Here is a 21,820-nt window from a genome sequence, read left to right as displayed (position 1 = left end):
TTAGGGGGACATGATAGCAGTGTTCCAATATCTCAGGGGCTGCCACAAAGAAGAGGGAGTCAAGCTATTTTCCAAGGCGCCTGAAGGCAGGACAAGAAGCAACGGATGGAAACTAATCAAGGAGAGAAGCAATCTAGAACTAAGGAGAAACTTCCTGACAGAACAATTAACCAGTGGAACAGCCTGCCTCCAGAAGTGGTGAATGCTTCAACACTGGAAGTTTTTAAGAAGAGACTGGACAACCATTTGTCTGAAATGGTATAGGGTTTCCTGCCTGAGCAGGGGGTTGGACTAGATGACCTCCAAGGTGCCTTCCAACTTTATTTATTATTATTAATATATGTAATCCTCAGTATCCCCAGATCCAGAAACTTTCCAGCTTAATTCTTCTTCCCCAGTTTAATTCCTCTAGAACAAGTCTGCACATTCTGAGGTTATCAAAATATGGACTTAAAATCTATATTAGAGAGATTTTGTAGACAAACAGGTTTCTACTTTCAATATTTCCTATTCTTGTTTAAATGAGCTACAGATTTTTATGGAGCTGTGTTCATAATTGATAGGAATCAATGAGATCGTAAATTTCTCTTTGTTGCCAAATTAGTGAGATTCATACAGCAAGCCATGATATCTCACTGGATAATATCAGAGTCCCACTCTTTTGTATTTTTCTGTCTTGTGCCATACATTTAATGAAGTTAATTCAGTTTAGAAGACATTGCCAGACTTGGAATGGGATTAAAATTCCTTTCTCGTGTTTGTGTGTGTGTGTGTGTTTTTATGGTGAAAAAAGATAGCTGGGTAATAAAATGGCCTTTTCATTCTTTTATGGAAAAGTCGGCTGTGCAAATTCATTTTAAACGCAATGACCATTTTTTGCGTGTGGCAGTAAAAAAGTGCCCAGGCACATATAATCAATGTGGAATGAAGTGTGGAAAAGAAATCAAAGTCCTGTTTAGACAAGTCAGCTTCTCGGTATTAATTAGTAACCTGTTTGTGTACAAATTAATTGGTGGAAAGAAAATACTTCTATTATTAAACTGTCTTTTTTTTTTTCTTAATAGATTTGTGTTTGCTGGAACAATAAGATTGTGAAACCTTGGAACAAGTAACCAGATCTGAGGTGAATACTGATGCCATCATCAGCATACATGTCCCTTTACTTTCTTTCCTGGCCATTACATAAAGTTTAAATTCCAAGTCTCCCAGGAACTGGTGACTGAGTATCTGTTTGGCATAGCAAAGTTGCCAAGTTCAGTTCCAGACATCTCCGATTAAAATGTCCTTGGATAAAGTGAAAGCTTTCTTCATATCTTGGAGAGGTAAATTGTGGGGCCAGATAGTTTCCCATCTCTCGGATATGAACCTATGTCAAATACATTGCCTTTGAGGCCTTGAGTCCACTTATCAATACAAAGTGGAGGAGAAAAGCATTCAGCCATTCAGCCAAGGGGGAAAGAGTATAATCTATACAGATAACCTCAACATAATATGGGCAAGAAATATATACATATGCAGAGAAAGTGTTTGCTGAAATAACTTTCCTCTTACAATATGAACAAAAATTAGTCCCTGCTGCTTTATGAATAACCCTAGCCTGTAAGGATGATTCTATCACTTTTAGATAAATGCTCATTTTATTGTAATTCTGTTATAATTTTTTTCTGAAAGAGTTTTGCCCAGATCGAGTGCTTTGGAGATTTAGCAGAAACTATGGAAGAAATTCAGGCTTTAGGAAACCCCAACTGCTTGGTCTTCCCGCAGCACTGTGAACTTGTCTAAAGCAAGAAAGTGGAGTAAACAAAGAAAGACCAGACATAAACAACCTGAATACTCTTAAATGTCTGTACACAAAGTTCTGTATAGATGTTTGGTGGCTTCCTCAATAGATTTAAGGGAACTTGAGAATGCTAGCTCAATAGAAATACTGCATGAGTTTTCGGAGGACAGAATGCTTTTGGTAGATCAGCAATTGCTATGCATATTTAAAAGAGTGGCTTAGGAGCTGTTCAGTGCTTTAACAGCATAATGAAATTGTCAAGCCTAAGTGGCTGATCAGAAGTATCAGAGTGAAATCAAAGCATTTGGTAGTGGTGTTGTTTCAAAAAAAAGAGTGACAGACTGCAGTTGATCACTGGATTGGAAGAATGTTATTCTTTGTGACTGAGTCAGAAGTCTGATAAACAGCCATATTTTCAAACACCCCAAACTGTTTGATTGAATGAAGCATTGCTGATTAATTGAAAAGGACCTCCCTCCCCCAAAAATTCCAGTTTAGAGACTGGGCAAACTAAAGGCACATTTAGGCGCATTTGGTTCTCCCAATGGCCGTTGAGATGATGAAAACCACATGTAGTCCTTCAGTACAGTTCCCAGACCCAAGTTCCCAGCATTTGGTATGTAGATGGATGGGGCCTTTGATTCTGGAAAAACACATTGCCCTTAAATTCATGCTATATATGACATTAACCCACGTGGGCTGCTGCTTGTGCAACAGGATTTAATTAGCCCCTGCAGCTTCTGCATACTATGTAAAGCTATTCCAGAAAGATTCTCCTAACCTCTAAAGGTGTGCATCAGGTATGCTGGAGACGGTAACAGGGTGGAGGAATTATCCTCCAAAACCCACAGCCCCATGGGACACATGAAGAACCTGATCCAAACATCCCAAGCCCCTTGAAATTGTGTCACTGAAATTGGATACTGTAGTAAGTTACAGACAAAATTGCTATTTCCCATTCTCTTTATCTTGGAAAACAAAACAAAACAAAAGTATGTTGTAGGATAGTCATAGCATACCAGAAATGCCTGCCCCAATCCTAAGGGAATTTCTGCATCTGTGTTACATAAAGGCACTACTGTTCTGCTTAGTGTGGCCATAGCACTTTCAGTGAAAAACAATTCAAGTACAATCTACAACTGCTAAAAAGGGACTTACTTCTCGTTTAAAGCTCTTTAAATAAACATCTTCATCACATCTGACGGTAGTGTATTTTTAACTCCATGGTATTCTATGCTGGAGATGACCTCTGGTCCAGTGCTTCTGAAAGACAGAAAGAGAATGAAGTCTTTATCCATTCTATCCTGCCCATATATAATCACTATTAAATCCTCTTTGGGTTTTTTTCTCAATAAGAAAAGAAATTCCAAGCAATATAACTGGTTCTCACAGGGAAAGTTTGTCAGCCTTCTGTCCACTTTGGCTGTCTTTTTCTCTACCTTATTCAACTTTATGATATTCTTCCTCTGCCTTCAGATTTAGAGCTTATAATATATGTCTCTTTTTTTTTCTTCCAGTACCACACAATATATTCTTTTGGCCACTCCTCCCAGTATCTGTATATAGTATTTGCCTTCTCTGATATTGTTTTGATATTGTTCCCTGTCCTTGACACCCATTTTCACATTGCCATGTACAGATGAGCAGTCCAGGATACGTATGTAGTAATGCTACAAAGACAAAGCAGAGGGGAGCCATTGCTGACCTTTTTTTCCCCTGAAATAAATTGTTGAAGGGTCTGTATTTTTCACAAATGACAACTTTCATCTCTCTTCCCTGCAGTCAGTTTTTCTCAGCTCTGATATTGTCAGCCTTACGAGGTAGGTCAAGTTAAGGAACCAATGCCATGTAGATCAGGACTACAACATCTTGCAAGTCTGACTGTGCTTTGCTCTCCTTTAATTAGTGTGAGCTAGGGAGGGGCTTGTCCACGAGTCTTCAAACTTGGCCCTTTTATGACTTGTGGACTTCAACTCCCAGAATTCCTCAGCCAGGCATGCCTGGCTGAGGAATTCTGGGAGTTGAAGTCCACAAGTCATAAAAGGGCCAAGTTTGAAGACCCCTGGGCTTGTCTGAGAGGTTTTCTCATGTGGTTTTCTTGGCTCAAGCCCCACTTACCTGACTATTGCTTTCCTAGAGGTTCTTTCTGTCCTTCAAGGCAATTCCCTTTACCTTCTGTAGCTATATAGAGTAGATACAGTATATACTGGGATACACTTGGATCACACTATGTCAAGGATGAGAACAAAAACTTCAGTTATTCCTCAGCAATATCGATTTTGGTTAGGGCTGCTGGGTTGGAGTTCAACATTCGGAGGACCACACGTTGCTGATCCGCTCTAAATATTCTCTTTGACTGCTCTCTTGTGACAACACCATCATCGTATCATTTTATGTATTCCTGTTGGGCATATTTCTTCCTCTCCTTTGCATGGGGTGATATTGTATTAAATTAACATCACCTGCCAGTTTGATTGCCTGTCTTCTGACATCTGAATCACTAAATTCGGGTTTAATGGGGAAGGATGCCTCCCCTATTACTACACAAATTTAAAAGCTCACTGTTGTGGCTCTTTATGTGTAGTACACTGAAAGCATTACATAATTATTGTAGATGAATTCACTGGCATGAGGTCCTGTTTCCACTGCTGCTGAATAAGGGAGAGTCCTGGGATTCTCTTTGTAAGAAGTTGGAATAATCTATCCCTGATTCTCACTAGTTTGTGATCTCCCAGACTCTTCTACTCAATTGCTTACAGTGAGGTCACTGATATTTCCTACCATAATCTGCCATGCCTATCCATCACTTAAGGCAGATGGAGGAAACCTGCAGCCCTAACACCTGACCTCAGTTCCCCAGCACACTGAGATTGTGCTGCTGAAATTCAGCGTCAAAGAGGCTGATGTGGGTTGGTGCTAATTTTGTCCTATATTCCCTCTTCCAAAATTAAGGTGCACACAGCAGCAGGAAACTTCTGGGAGGAAATCTGCATCCATTCCCACCTTTATAACCCCCCCCCCCAAACTCTGGAAAACTACCCCACATTATAATATCATAGTGCAGTAACCAAAATCAGGGGAATGATGTGGGGCTACTTTTTGTGTGTTTGGAATGGGAAAGGGAGATAAGGCTAATAATGAACGTGGTTTGCCTCCAAGAGGCTTTTGCTTTCATCCCTCCAGGAATACATCCACGATCTCCTAGCTTTTCTGGTGATGTCGGGAGACATAGTTTTGGGCTCTGGCCTCTCAAATCTGCTCATGATTTAATGCGCCCAGTCTACACCATTTCTCTCAAATACATCTTGCCAAGGGAGACATTATGAGCAGCTTTAACATATGGAAATTGAAGAATACAAAAAGCAAAGGAGAACCAGCGTTATGTAGTGTTTAAGGCTAGAAACTGAGAGATGGTTCTAACTTCTTCGTAGACACAAAACCAGTTGGATGATCTTGGGCCAGTCCCTTTCTCTCAGCCCTAGAGGTAAATGACAGAGGCAAACTACTTCTGAAATCTTGCCAATAAAACTTCCAAGGACTAGTCCAGGAATCAACAATGACTTGAAGATTTTATTTCCCTCCCTCCCTCCCTTCCTCCCAAAAATGCAGTTAGCCCTTTCTGGTAGATATGCCTCAACTTTCCTGAGTCAAATTCTGATCTTATTAGATTGGCCTCCAACCATTCTGTGCCTGAAGCTACCTATACCCTGTACTTCACAGCCATCATTATATAAAAGTACAGTATTCTGTGGCTTCCCTGACTATACTGTTCTTATCCGGATGGCCCAGAGTCTGGTATTGCACATCCAATCCAGCAAAATAGCCTTGGTTGCACATAAGAAAAGGATTAGGATTAGGATTAGGAAAAGAGCTAATTGAGCATGATGTCTAGAGCAAACAAGAAGGGCATAAAAATTCTAAATAGATGTGGGGAAAAAATCAGCATCCTCCATATGTCACCCACAACTCTATTGTGAAAGCGTCTGTCTGGTACTACACTCCCTAAATTGCCAGCACATTCACACAGAATTTGCACCATTCTGGAGTGGCTCCAAACCTACGCGATCTTACCTCATCAACTGTGTTTGGCCTCTAAACTGATTTACTTTTGACATGGCTGCAAGGGAACTGAAGTTGCCCTAACACTAGTCCAGGGGTAGGCAACCTTGGCTCTTTTATGACTCGTGGACTTCAACTCCCAGAATTCCTGAGCCAGCTATGCTGGCTCAGGAATTCTGAGAGTTGAAGTCCACGAGTCATAAAAGAGCCAAGGTTACCTACCCCCCCTGCACTAGTCCTTGCTGTGAAACACTGCAGCTCTGTGGAGCTGGTGAAAGTCCATTTCCCCACCTGCACGAAGTTTTACTTTACCCAAACTCCTGGGCTCAGCTGTCCTAGCTAGTCTCCCAAGGGGAAAGGTAGCCTGATGGCATTTCAGCTCCCATTCACAGGACATCCTTGGATTTTTTTAAAAAAATAAACAATGAGACAAACGACCGCAGAGCATGACATTGCCTGAAGTATGTACCAGTGTGGAATGGGGGCGTGGAGGGAATCTCATTACTCCAAGACTTGAGGCAACTTGGGCAGGACAATGATTGAATGGTGTTCCTTGCTTCTACTCAGGGTGTCAAGATCATAAAAAATAAAGATGATAGCAGATTGTCTTCAAATAACATTTGAGATACTGGGGAGTGAGACAGTGACAACATGGAAGCATCCTTTCTCGACTTTTAAGATTCTGTTACAAGAGTCGGTGTTTTTACTGCAGCTACCAAACATACAGTATTTCCAGTTTTAAACTGTTTCCCCCCCCCACAAACACACACCTTCCAACCACAGCTGGAAGAATAACTAATTTGGAATAAATTAATAAATTGTTATTAATTAATTAATTAATAAACTTTATCTTTGAATTTTTCTTGACATAGACTAGTGTTTTTTTTGCCTGGAATGGACAAAGAATTTCATCACGCATAACAAATAGTAGTAATAATAATAATAATAATAATAATAATAATAATAATAATAATAATAATAATAATAATAATAATAATAAAGTTGGAAGGGAACTTGGAGGTCATCTAGTCCAAGCCCCTGCTGAGGCAGGAAACCCTATACCATTTTGGACAAATGGCTGTCCAGTCTCTTCTTAAAAACTTCCAGTGTTGGAGCATTCACAGCTTCTGGAGGCAGGTTGTTCCACTGGTTAATTGTTCTAACGGTCAGGAAGTTTCTCCTTAGTTCTAGGTTGCTTCTCTCCTTGATCAGTTTCCACCCGTTGCTTCTTGTCCTGCCTTCAGGCGCCTTGGAAAATAGCTTGACTCCCTCTTCTTTGTGGCAGCCCCTGAGATATTGGAACACTGCTATCATGTCCCCCCTCGTCCTTCTCTTCGTTAAACTAGACATACCCAATTCCAGCAGCCGTAATAAACGTAGTTTTCCCTATGTTGCTTTTCCATAAATGACAGCCATTTGTGCAAAACCACTTAAGGGTAATTCAATGAAATAGGAATTGGCACTCAGTTTGTTGATGAAAATCCAGCAATTGACACTTCACCCCCCCTTCCTTTCTTGTTATGGGTTATGGGGCCTGTTCCTTATGTGCAACTCAAACTCACACTTTATTTCTTGTCTCCAATACTTCCTCCCTTCACTTAAATGCTGATGTTCCTTTTTCTAAAGAATAAATGTGTAAACATTTCCGACAAATTGTACACCTTAATTAATCTTATTTGACAAGGCTTGTTGTTGATTAGGAGCCTATGCGGTAATGAAGGCCAGATTTTTCCTGTGGTTATCCTAGTGAGAGTCAAGATAGACCACAGCAGGAAGAGAAGATAAAGGAAGCTAGAAGGTGGGTAGCTGTGAGCTCAAAAGTTGCTCCCCCCACCCCCAATTCCAGTCAATACAATCCTGGCCACATTCCTCCTGCTCTGTTAGCTATCTTTCATTCGGGAAGCCAAGGAATGAGCTGGAAGAATTTATGAGAAGAACACAGCTAAGGGTGCACAGCAAATGGAAAGCATGTTTTGTTTCAAATCTGGAATAAACCAGTGTGTTCTGGAAGTTCTACCAAACCAGTTAAAATCAGCAGCAGTTTGGCAGAACTAAAATCTGGATCTTAGCAGTAGTTGCTCTAAGCAAAACAAAATCTGGAGGTATCCCAAAGGGATTTTATGAAGTGAGCAGGACAAGGCTGGTTCTCTTCCCCACTCTGTGTAGCTTGTCAGTCTCCAAGCTCCCAACCTTCCCGTAGCCTAGCCTCCCCTCCCCTTCCCACCTTCAACTGATACCACTACTGTCCCCAAAGTCCCCACATGGCATATTCCACTGTGTCCTCCCCTTCACTACTCAGCAGCCTCCTTCCTTTCAGCAGCCACTGCCAATGGACTAGGCCAGTGATGGTGAACCTTTTAGAGATCAAGTGCCCAAACTGCAACCCAAAACCCACTTATGTATCGTCGGGTGCTGGGTAGGCGTGGCCCACTGGGTGGGCGTGGCTGCGGTGGTAACGGCAGACTGGGTGGGACTAAAAAGTTCAATCAATCAATTCCAACTTTGCAAAATCTTTTTTTTCCCACGAGAAGTTGAAATTGATTGATTGAACCTTTTTTTTTTTTTTGCACACGGTGGCGACCCAGCTGAAGGCCTAGGACTGGGGCCACGGTGCGCGTGCCCACAGAGAGGGCTCTGCGTGCCATCTGTGGCATGCGTGCCATAGGTTCGCCACCACGGGACTAGGCTGTGTGCCTCTTCTTTATTGTGATGGTCACTAAAGCACTGCAGTTTGGAACTGACGCCCCCTCCGTCTCCTCCTTCCCCTCCTACTCTTCTCCCTCATCTTAGCGCTGCCATGCATTTGGATGTTTCCCACTCTTATTGTCCATTCTAATAACCTCTGCCTGAAACAACCACATTTTTGCTCTGCATGTAAACCAACACTTCTGAAAGTACCTGTTCCGTGTATAGAGCAGTTGGAGTGCAGAATGTTTGGCATATCCGAAGCATCAATCAATTCTGTTATTAAAAGCGCACAAGAAATGCAAAATGGTAGAGACCCTGCCTTCTTTGAGGACTCATCTTTACAGCTTTCCTGGCAACACTACAAAAGTGATTTGTCATTGCTCATTTCCAGGATTTTTTCAGCCTCCCAGTCATACCTATAACCTTAGTGTTCTTTGATGGTCTCTTACCCATGTATTACCAGGCATGGCTAGCCAGATGCTGCCAGTAACTGAGGCTACAAGGAGTTCTAGGGTGGATGATACCCCATGTTAGTCAGAGGAAGGACAAAATTGTCATTCCAGTATTCTAGTATTTAGTTGTGGGTGCCACTGGCTTGCCTGACATAACATCATGAAAAATAATTAATTGCTACAGCAACAGGCAGTCTATAAGAAAATGAGGGGGGGGGAGTTTTGAGCTAGGCATGGTTTATGTGACTACCTAGCTAGAAAGATATGGGACATGTACATTAGGGTGGTGCTCCTGTCTCTGAGTGTCAAAACTTCACTAGGCACAGCAATAAAAACTCAGCCCTGCATTCAATATAAACAGAAGCTTCACAGAGTGAACACAGACAGGTGGATTGGTTTACTGCAGACAAAAAAGTTTTTATGTACAGAACATCTGCCTATTGCTGAAGAGAGAGAGAGAGAGAGAGAGAGAGAGAGAGAGAAACAGACATACAGACAGAGAAATTTCAATCCCAGGGTTTTGCTCTGAGCCATTCATGAGAGCTAGAGATATTTCCAAGTTCACCTATGCTTCTGTCTGACTTGAGAAGCAGCTTATTAGCTATCTAATCTAATTGGTACTTTCTGTATTTTAAATTCCCTTGTCTTTTGGACATGGAGATGTCAGATATATCTTTCCCTTCCTCACTTCCTTCCTGCCATTGTAGGAGACTGGAATGGAATTGTGGCCTTCATTTTCATTTCATTGTTATATGAAACTGAAGTCAACTCCATTCATACCAACACGCACACAAGCTTTATATACATTTTCATTGAGCATTTTGAATATAATAAAAACTAATAAAAACTAAACAAAAAGAGGATAGAAAGGAGTAAAAGATGCAAAAAAAGAGAAGAAAGAGAAAAGTGATAATATAATAAAGAGAAAAATATATATAAAGAAGTGACTTTCATCACAACAAATATAATCACATTTAGTAACTCTTCACTCTCTCCAAGGTTACAACCATTAATCTCTTCATCCCATATCCCATCTTTTATCTATAAATAAATCCACAAAGCATTATTTTTTCAATCCTGGTATCAGTAGAAATCCAGGAAGAGTTGCCAGGAATAACAACATATCTTGTTTTAACCTTGATAAAATAAACCAACTTTATATTCCTTCCATTTACTTCTCATAGTCTTAATCTTTAGTTCAATCAAATATTGTCCTAAGAACTGATTTCTCTATATTTCTTCTTTGTCTCATAACACAAAGTTCTTTGAGGCTTTAACAAGTTGCTTTTGTAAATCTAATAGGGAAATATTATTCAGGTCATTTTCTTAGCTTGTTTCTTTTGTTTCCCTTTTAAATTTTATAATCTTAGCCAATTTCTTTTATAGTTCCTGTGAAATATCTTCTCTAAGTCATACTCTTAAGCCTGTCGGTTGTCAATCCACTTTCAATACTGTTTGTATCTTGTCAGATAAGTTCCACATTTGTCATTTCTTCAATAACATCTTTTGGACATAGTCTATCCATAGAAGCAGACATATTTATTGACATTGCTGATGCTGTGGCTACTATTTTTTGATTCCATTCTTCAAAATGTCTCCTTCAGTCTTCCTATTGTTATAACTTTTTGTAACAGGCTTGTAAATCTTTTTTCTACTTAAAAAACTTAATCCCCTCTAATGTCCAGTTTTTGAAATCATGAAATTGCTTATCTTTGTCATCTCTTGTAAAAACCAAAACAGAATATATTTTTATTGAGAAGCCTTTTGTTCTTTATAATTAATTCCAAAATCTTAGTGTTCAGTATTTCAATTTTATTTGGACTCTTAGTCTATTTATATCTTTCTAAGATCAAAATCTTATTTCGCTTTTTTGCTGTTTATTTCAGAGTCTTTGAATTCTTTAAGCTTATGATTAAAATTTTCTTCCATATAGGATTGAAGGCAGATTCACCCAGCTTTTTCTAAAATGTTGTTCCAAAAATCTCCAATAACTCAAAAGTAATTTCTGAAATGACTAGAAAATGATCCTTTAAAAGTCTCTGCCATGGTTGTGAGCTAGATGGCTAATCCTGTTGTTTCCTGGCAGTCAAACCTGCAGAAAACCACTGTCCTGTGGTCTCCTCATGTGGAGCAGCCAGTCAAAGCACATATGGGTGATCCCCTGTCCTTAACTTTTTTTAATGAAAGTTTATTGAAAGGATTATGAAGAGCATAAAAACTAGCACAAACTAATAAACAATAAAAGCAGAAAGAAATAATAAAAAGAAATAGAAAGAAGCTTCTGATTATCTTTGCAACAAATATAAGTACAGTTACAAATTTATCTCATTGATTACAAAAGAAAGCTTGCTCTTTTCTATTATCCTGGGGTTTTTTTTTTTCCTAATCACTGAAACCACAAATCGTGTGCATTTTTTTTCCATTTTATGCAAAAAGTCTATAATGGATTTTCAGTCAACCATAAATGTAGATATTGCTTTTTCTATAAGAAGCTAATTTAGTCATGCCACCATCCAGAGAGGTTCTAAGGAACCAGTCCACTCCTTGGTCTTTGCTGTGGTCATCGGCTTTCTCTTCACAGAGCCATCTTCAGTTTGCCATGCCTCCCTCAAATGTCACCTGAAGTCAGTCTCCTTCAAATCTCCCTTATCCTCCTTCCTGCCTAGGGATTTCCAAAACTGGGACAATTTCTATGTGTTCTTCAAATGAAGTCAGAGAAATTCCCTCCTTTCTGCTCATCCCTTCCTTCTGATGACAGGCAACAGAAAGAGGTGAGTTTCTATTCTTTATTAGAATAGTTCCACCAGTCCCTAATTCTCCTTCCCAGCTTCTGGTGGGGAAGTCTCTGCCTCTCATTAGACATACAAATATCTTCCTCTCTTTCCCCAAACCATTTCTATATTCTCATTCAGAATCAGAATTGGTCAGTGCTGCGACATGAGACCAATCATGTGATTGGAGATTGTGATGGTTTTGCCATTGGAACTGCTCAGAAAATGAGGGCTATGTTTGTCTTCTGCTGTTTGCCATGAACATTCCATATCTAAATAACACTTCCAATGAGCCAAGTACTAGAGTATATTCCTCATGTACCGGGTAGTGTATGATCGTTTTCAGAAAACCAGGAGCTCTCTGGGACAGGGGACGACTGGGAAACATTTGGCAGCAGGCATGGTGACCTGAAATGATGACATTTGAGGAGTCAACGTGCTATTATATGCACACATAACCATAGGTTATAGATCACACTAATTGTCTTGTGATAGTTTATACAGCAATGAAGATACTATTTTAGGTTAGCATTTGTTTTTTCAGTTTCTCCATCCAACTCTGGGTGAAGAGCTGTTGAACTTAACATTCAATACATGTAGTAGAATTTTCACCAAATATGCCATGAATTGTGGGCATCTATATAAAAAAGGAGATGTTTGGGCAAACCATGATTTCAGAAATCTTGTGGAATAAACAGACCAGGTGTCTCAGGAACAGAGAGGCGAACAAGGCAGGGAATGAAATAAATCATCTTACAATACATGTCAGCTACTTTCAGGTTCTTGAAATCAGTAAAGTCCAAGGAAATTGTATCTTAAGACCTTTGGGAGGATGAAAAGGAATGCAGTAACACATCTAGTTTATGAAAGGCTTTGTATAGCAACAAGCACGACAAGAAAAAAACATAGGAATTGGCATACTGTATGCCTTAATGTAAAGCCATGAAGAAGAAAATGAGTCATTTTAAATATATCCAACTCTGTAGCTGGATGGCTGCTCTGGAAAACTGAAGCACCTCCTTCTGGATACCTTCCCTTGCAACAGATTGAAAACATACAGCCCCGGGTGAATTTAGAAACATCAACCTATTCAACAAAAAGGCAGGTAGGATCTGGATTACAGATGATGGGATGAGAAATGAATGCCTACTTCATTAGAAGAAATGGCTGTTGTACAACTGAATCTCACTTAAAGGGAATTCAGTAGTATGATTAATAGAACAAAGTAAGAAACAAATTTACAGCAAAAATTCTATTATGTCCATGATAGAGGAGGTGTCCCCAAAATAGGATATATACTGTAGTTTAGATAGATCCATTCTGAAATCTTTTCAAGGCAATACATTGGACCAAAATAGACCAAAACAGGAATATCAAAGGCATATTTCTATTCCTTAGTCTGGAGTTTGTAATCACATAAGTTTTGAAGGACCATCTTAATCCATTCATTCACTGGAGAAAGCAATTATGTTTCAAAATTAGTAAAAGGATACCAGGCTGTCAAGCAACACAGTGGCTGGACACCATCAAAGTTGACACCAGCCAGAGCATAGAACAACTCAAAGAAGCAGTGTAAGATTGGAAGACCTGGCGAGACCTGGCCCATAGAACTGCCAAGAGTTGGACTTGACTGAATGGATACCACCATCATCATCATCAACAACATCATCAATACATTCACTGTAGAGAAGAGTGTCAGCATATCCAAAGCATATCCAAATTAATGATCTCAAAATAATCCAAAAGATTTTGAAAAATGGGATTTACAAATTGCATAAAGTTTAAGGGAGTAGATTTGACAATCATCCACAGGCATATGGATATATAATAAATATCAACAGTGGTTAAATATTTGTGCCTGTGTTTCACATAAACTCCCCTGAAAAGAAAGTTGGAGCAATGATTGCCTTCTGCAGTCATTCCAAGGGCTCAGAAATGAGAGGAAAAGGGTAGTGAACTCTAATGTTCAGTGACATTGTAGCTGGGTTACAACAGATATGGGAGCCACCAGGTTCTGCCTCAGTTGCTCGGCTAGCTGATTCATCGTCTGAGCTAACTGGTCCTTCTGGACCAGTTCAACATCAGCAATGGGGCTGCAAGAGAATTTCTAGCCAGTATTTGATTCTGACAATGGAGTGGGCTCTCTCCTATGGTGCAGGGAGTAGGAATAGACCAATCTTGCTATCAGATTCACCAAGTACAAAAACAGATATCAGCTCTCCAAGAACTCAACTTCGTATTCAACATCAGCAGAAGCTTTACAGACTCATCAAGGCTAGGTAATTTGATGTTTGCAAACAAGACGTCGTATATATGTAGAATATCTGTTTACTGAAGAGTTCTGGGAATTGCAGACCTGTATCTATATCTATATTTAATGCATGTCTATGCCTACACTTACACCCAAGTATGCATGTATTCAGTTCCAGAAATTCCTAGGTTTTTTCCTCCCAACTATTTGGACCAATGGGTTTTTTGTCCTTCATTTCCTGGCCTTGAAATTTGGAGAGATCAACTCCCTGCTGACATAAAAGGTCTGTTTGGCTGAGAATTACTGATTACTATCTTGCCAATTTCAGTCCTTAAACTAAGGGTACTCAGTGCAAAGAGAGACTGGCCAGAAGCAAATCTCTGACCTTTCAATCTACCGGAGCTGACTACCCATCACATTGCAGCAGAAATACAAGCTACTACAGCTGTTGCTACAGCTGCCGCTTTCTCTGCTTTCCATTACAGAATATAGCATGCATCCTGATTGGATATATAGAAGAACCTTTTCTTAATTATCTCAGATATGTTGGTAGCTGAAATTGCTTGTTTAATGGACTCTGATGGCTGGAGGCTAGTAGCTATTGATGTGCCCTACTCTGTTTGGGGCTGAAGAAAATAGGTTGCAATTTTAATGTGTCAAAACAGTGAAGAAAATGTTATGAAGGCTGGTACATGAGGCAATACAGATCTATGTCAAGTCCTGGACTATATCTCTTCAGGCTGTAAATATGGGATCAGATGGTCAAGTTATTAAGAATAGCTTAAACTACGTGATTTCTTACCAGTATTTCAAAGCAATAAAATTCACATTGTACCAAAACATCCCATGGGCATAAGAATAAGATCTGAGTTTTCTTGCAGTCAGCAAGGAGAAGATCTGATAGTCTCTTAGATATTTCCATTGTCTTAAAATAAATTGATGTTGTACAGAAGCAACACTGTCAGGATCAGTGCGTGTTTCCTCTTTCATGCCCATATATCCTTTGTTAAATATGTTGCTGGTTTGTGGGTATTTTGTGGGTATCTCAGCATAATACTCCATAAGTATTTAGAATGCAGTCGTTGATGACTTGCTCAAAAGTTTTACTGCTTCTACAGTTGCCCATTTTGAGGAATTTTGCCATAAGTACACAAAACTAAGCAAAATACATTCATGTCCATATTCACCTTAACTTTCTCTGTTGTTTCTCTCCATCTCACTTTTCTTCAACATGCACTGTACCCCTAGAGCATTTATTAGATTTACCTCCCTTCTTTCTTACAGAGAAAGCATATCTAGCATTTCCTCCTCCACCTTTACTCACAATAGCTCTGTGGATAGGTTGACCTGAGGGAGGATGACTGACACAAAATCCCCAGTGAGTTTCCAAGAGGGGAGGCTGGACTTTAACCCTAGCAAAACTTTCAACCCTACACAGTGTTGACTTTCCCTCTCAGGTGTATTCAAAGCTAAGCAAGGAATGCACTGGAAACCGCTTGACAATATGTTTCTAGGGATTTTAAGTAGATATATGTGTGTGTATGTTTTTACCTGCTAGTTTTATTTCTGTATTTTATGGCTTTATGAGGGCTGTATTTTTTAACTGCATATTTATGGTGAACCGCCCAGGTATCAAATTTTAATGAGAGATGATACATATGTATTTTAGACAGAATGAGACAGAGGCAGAGACTTGGAGAAAGTGATTTGGGTTGAAATCCAGGATACCTGAATTCCTTCTGGCTCTTTGTGAGGAAAACTGAAGCCCAAGTTTTCGATCATCTCTAGGGGCAAAGTAGATGAAAGGTACAGTGTAAGCCCACCAACAGGCGTATCAGGGTCAAAGGACTGCTGCACCCAACTCAGCTCTGTTTTATTTGTGGGATGACACCATAGAGCCCTCAGCTCTTCCAAGAACATTAAGGGCAGTTCTTGCCCTCCAGAGGCTTCCTCACCTCTGAAACGGAAGAAAGCCTCATTTCCCTGTAAGTCAAGGGTTTTCCAACTTTTAGATGCTACAACTCCCTAAAATAATTACCACATGCGGCTGACCCCACCTCTATGAGTAAAGCGAATGCTTTCTTTGGAGTTATGGTTGGGTAAGAAATATAGCATTTACTAAAGGAAATGAAATATTCATGACACTCACTTGACTTTTATCAGCAGTTCTGCTAGTATCCCCATGAGCTCTTCTTTAACCATCCAATTTTTTTCTTCCATTTTAAGAAGCCAGAAATTTAAAATTACAGAATAAAAATACTGAACTTCGCAAATACGTATGCTTCTACAAAGACGGAGCATAAATCAGTGGCATCTACAGGGAGAGGTCAATGCGGGAGCCGGGGTTCAGAATGATGAAAGCAGTGACACACTGTCGTGATGCCAGTCCTACAGGGGCAGGGCTTGTGGTGTGTCAGCCACAATTGTGCATTAGCCATTTTGATGAAAGCAGGAAGCCCCTGTGGATGCCCGTGGCATGTGGCATATTGCACAGCGTGCCACAAGTCACCAGCTGTCACCAACAGGACAGATGAGTTTAACTATCTCCCAAACTTCATAGTGAGCTTTGCTTTCCACTTGGCTTTTCCAGCTTCTAGTAAGGTTGCACAGCAATCCTACTTTGCCATCAAAAATCTGTTCAGCTTTTAAAAAGTTCTCCCCCCTTTCCCTTTTTTTGTTGCTTACCACCCCCCAGCTGTGTGGCAACCTATAGTTTGAGAAATTCTGCCCTAAGGGATTGGTATCTGCAGGCTCAAGGGAAATAGCTAGTTTTGCAAAAGCAACAACAAATTTTAAGTGAAAACCTTATCAAGTGCGGCAAAAAGGACAAAAATGATTTAGTGAAGACTGGCCCTGTTCAGAGGCGTAACAGCAACAACAGTTGGGAATAAATTACTCTGTCTCACAAAAAAACAGGTACAGAAAAATATGAAGTCAATCTTCATATATATACTTCTTTGGTTTCAGAAAAGAAATACTGAAAACAACTAACAATGTCCGAAGCAATCAAGCAGAAATTGAAGGAACCTCCCAGAATTGAAGTTGGAGGGTCCTTCAATTGCTGAAAAAAAACGATGACCTTTTATCCTCTGGTTTATCTCCAAACCAGCATCTTCAGCACCAGCTATGTACTTTAAGTTGCTTAAATTAAAAGAAAAATGGAGCAGTGTTGAAAACACCACTCATGATGAAGCTAAACCTAGCAAGATACAGCTATTGTTTGTTTGTCAGGACTTCTTAACATCTCCAGTCTTGTCTCTTGATGGAGTAGCACAGTCCCTGATGAAGCAGGTCCGTAAGCTGGGGATCCTGGACACTCATAGCTATTGCTAGTTGACCAGCTGTTGTGCCAGCTGCAGCCATATCTGGGGTCTCTGTCTCTTGAGACAATAATTCAGAAGGATCTTGACAGACTTGAACATTGGGCACTATCTAACAAAATGAAATTCAGTGGTGAAAAAAGTAAGGTTGTACATTTAGGCAAGAAAAACCAAATGCACAGGTATAGTTTAGGACAGTGGTTCTCAACCTTTTTAGTGGCGCGACCCCAACCGGTCGTAAGTCGAGGACTAAACCGGTCGTAGGTCGAGGACTAAACCAGTCGTAAGTCGAGGACTACCCAACCGGTCGTAAGTCGAGGACTTTCCCTGCCCGGGAGCGCCGCGCATGCGTGGTTCTGCCCCCTGCGCCGGCTGAGGCATAGCTGGCAAGCGGCAGAGACGGAGCAGGCCGACCACCAGCTGGCCCAGCCCAAGGGAGGTAAGGCACCCGCCGGAAAAGGGAAAAAAATGGCGGACAAAAAAATGGCGGACAGCCTTGCTTGGCGACCCCCGTGAAATGGTCGATCGACCCCAAATGGGGTCCCGACCCACAGGTTGAGAACCACTGGTTTAGGAGGTACCTTGCTCTATAGTAGTAACTGTGAGAGGGACCTCGGAGTCTTAGTGGACAATCACCTAAATATGAGCCAGCAGTGTGCTGCAGCTGCCAAAAAAGCCAACACAGTGCTAGGCTGCATTAACAGAGGGATAGAATCAAGATCACGTGAAGTATTAATACCACTTTACAATGCCTTGGTAAGGCCACACTTGGAATACTGCATCCAGTTTTGGTCACCACGATGTAAAAAAAATGTTGAGACTCTAGAAAGATTACAGAAAACAGCAACAAAAATGATTAGGGGACTGGAGGCTAAAACATACAAGGAATGGTTACTGGGATTGGGTATGTCTAGTTTAAAGAAGAGAAGGACGAGGGGGGACATGATAGCAGTGTTCCAATATCTCAGGGGCTGCCACAAAGAAGAGGGAATCAAGCTATTCTCCAAAGCACCTGAAGGCAGGACAAGAAGCAACAGATGGAAACTAACCAAAGAGAGAAGCAACTTAGAATTAAGGAGAAACTTCCTGACAGTTAGAACAATTAACCAGTGGAACAACCTGCCTCCAGAAGCTATGAATGCTCCAACACTGGAAGTCTTTAAGAAGAGACTGGACAGCCATTTGTCTGAAATTGTATATGGTTTCCTGCCTGAGCAAAGGGTTGGACTAGATGACCTCCAAGGCCCCCTCCAACATTATTATTATTGTTGTTGTTTTGTTGTTGTTATATTATTATTATTATTATTATTATTATTATTATTATTATTATTATTATTATTATTATTATTACTCATGTCACATTATCTCTCACTGGGATTACTGCAGGTGACATTAGGAGGGGCTGCATCTGATGTTTCAGTTGATCCAAAATACAGCAGTCCAGTTGTTGGTAGGTTGTCACTGACATGGGTGCATAATAGTTGTGTTTTGACCCCTGCCCTCCATTCCCATTAAATTTGAGTGTAATCAAAATCCTGTGTGGCTTGACATCAAAATACTTACAAAGCTTCTTTCTAAACACAGTGTCAGTCCTCTGATGCAAGCATCTACGGAAAACCTCTTTTTGATATAAATATAAAAGTTTTTAAAAGGTTTAAAAGTTTTCACACAAACTAATACAAAATAAAGAAATAAAAAAGAGGAAAAAGTGTGGAAATAAAAGATCAAAAAGAAATAGAAAGAAGATCATGATTTTCTCTGCAGTGAATATAAGTATGATTGCAAAATTATCTCTTATTCTATGATTACAAAGAACCTCACTTTTTTCTATTATCTAACTTTTTTTTTAACCATCAAACTGCATTTTTTCTGTTTCATGCAAAAAATCTATAAGGGGTTTCTAGTCACTCATAAATATAGATATTATCTTTTCTCTAATCAAGGAAGTCAATTTAGCCATCTCTGTATTTGCTTTATAGTACTTTCCATCTTTTTAACATCTTCTTTCATCTCCTCCCTCAACTTTATAAACCTTTCATCCATTGTTTTTTCCCCCAAAAGCATCTATTTTGTTTTCCATCTGTTCAAATAATTTATGAAGTATATCTTGTGGTAATTATTTTTTTCTGTAGGTTGCTCTAACGAGCCCCTCCTGCTATCTCTTGCCATTTTTCTAGTAGCCATTTTTATGATAGTAATCCAGAAATGAAGGTGTCTCCAATAAGACAAACCTGTCCTTTCCCCCCCCCTTGCTATCTTTTTGTGTTTTGACCCTTTCATTTTGATAGCTCTCTGTAGCTTCAGCTACAACACACAGCACATCTCCATGGCAACTAAGCCTCACAGCCTGTTTCTTTACCTTATCTTTTATTATGTAGAGTCTGCCAATTAAATACACTCTTTAAAGAATAAACAGCAAGCATTTCCATGCAGGACCATTCTCTTTAACTGGTTTAGCGCAAATTTACACCAAACCTCTTTTATCAAAAGCAAAGATGATAAAAATAAAAAAAAAATAGGAAAGATGTTTCCTTTATCCATTTTAAAACTTTCTTAGATCTTTTTATTAATCTTTTTGCAAAGGAGTTTTGAATCTTTAAATCAAAGTCTCCCTTTCTTGTTTTTTTTTTTATTATTCTTATCTTGAAAGAAGGTTTAACTCACCAGAAGGAATCTTACCTCTGCCATAGAGAGAATGTCTCTTTATCTGCAGATTAATTACTTCCCAAAGTAATTAAGAAATGAGGAAGGTAGGGCTTAATGTTCCTGTCAGCTCCACCACATCCGAGGAATCCTGGCAATTCAACTTCTGAGTCGATTACAAAACCTTTTCTATTTCTGCAGTTTAGTCAAGGAGAACTACTGTCTGGAGTACACATGGTTTATCTCACAATTTCCCTTTAACTCAGGAAGATTGCAATGGCTAGAATCTGTCTTCCACCTGGTGTTCTTGGCTGCGGGTGTGTCTCCACACCTTTGAAGAGCATCAGTCAACCATAATTTCTTGCTCCTGATTCTCTGCTTTCATGAGGTAAGGGGGTGGAGTAGGTGCACTTTCTCTATAGTTATACCACACTTTGGAATAGCCTCCCCCCAATTTTTTTTTCCAATCTACCCCCATTCTAATTACTTTCCTTTCCCTACATTGTTAAAAAAGGAGGAAATTTAGAAATCTCAAAGGTATGAATTGATTAATTACCTCTATTTGTTTATTGTGGATATTTTATTGCTTTTTTTCAATGTATGTGAACCACCCAAAATCTGACTATGGTGGAATACAAATCCATTAAATAAATAAATACTTCAGTTTCAAAAGGCTTTGAGGCATAATCAGGATCTAGGCAGAAAGTTAGTAGGTCACTTGTCTCTAAAAGAAATGTAAGCCAAGTGAATGGCTGAAATGTGCTGCCAAGAGCGGAGAGATGTTCTAATCTAAGGAGAAACATTGGCATAAAACCTGGAGGGGGGGGGCAGCAGGGAGCAGCCTCCAAAATGTAGTAGGAAGGTAGGAAGTCAGAAGCAAAGCGAACAAATCAGAACTGTAAAACTGCAGTCAACAAAAGAGATAATGCTCCACATTAAACTTACAGTGTAACATCTAATACATATAAACAGACATCAAAGTCTGTTCCTATTTTCATTCTTTAAACATTATAGAGAAGGTGTGTGACAACTAAAAGGGCAATTTCAATCCAGTTCTTTGCTTTTATTTGTTCGTTTTGCTTTTTTGTCTTTGCCAAGTACATATACATGTTGATTTCCGGAGAAAACAAGCCAAACTGGTTTATTCTTGGTATGTGCAAGGGGTTCTTTCCTATTTTAAATTTATATTTAATTGTTCCCCTTTCCTTTAGTGAATTATACTTAATACAGTATATCCGTATCCAATCTGCCAAGAAAAATCAGGTATTATACTACCAAAATAAAACAGCAAGAAACAACAAAAGATAGACACAGATTTATGTAGGGCAATATAGACAATACACGGACATCTATGAAGGCATATTGTGCTAGGTAAAAAGGACTACAACCAGCTGATTTGAGTGTTTGCTCAATATCCATCCAGATACCAAAAATAGACAAACACCAAAGCCCATCACTTCTGATTCCTTATCTTAATTTAAACTAACACTGGAGACCCTTCAAAGAATAGACATTTTCAGGTCAACAACTGCCCTCTAATAACTCTTCAAATAAATGTCTTTCTTGCTTGGGTTTGAAATCGATAGCAAAATTAGCAAAGTCACGAAAGAGCAAGCTCAGGGCAATCAGTTCAGGATCAAACTAAGTGAATGTCATTAACAGAGTCCGGAAAACTAGTAACTGGAATCAGGGCAAACCAGCAAGGTCAAGTTACACGCCAACATTTCAGAGCCACGGAATTGAGTTTGCTTCTCAGTAATTAACTGCACACAAGCTTTGTTCTAACTACTGTATATGACCTTAAGCTAAAAGATAATATTTGAGACTTTCCAGGAAACACTCTTTTCGTTTGTCTT

Source organism: Protobothrops mucrosquamatus, unplaced genomic scaffold (genome assembly GCF_001527695.2).
Source record: "Protobothrops mucrosquamatus isolate PMUCROS unplaced genomic scaffold, P.Mucros_1.0 scaffold691, whole genome shotgun sequence".
NCBI classification, from domain to species: Eukaryota; Metazoa; Chordata; class Lepidosauria; order Squamata; family Viperidae; genus Protobothrops; species Protobothrops mucrosquamatus.
Note: the sequence above shows the minus strand (reverse complement) of the source record.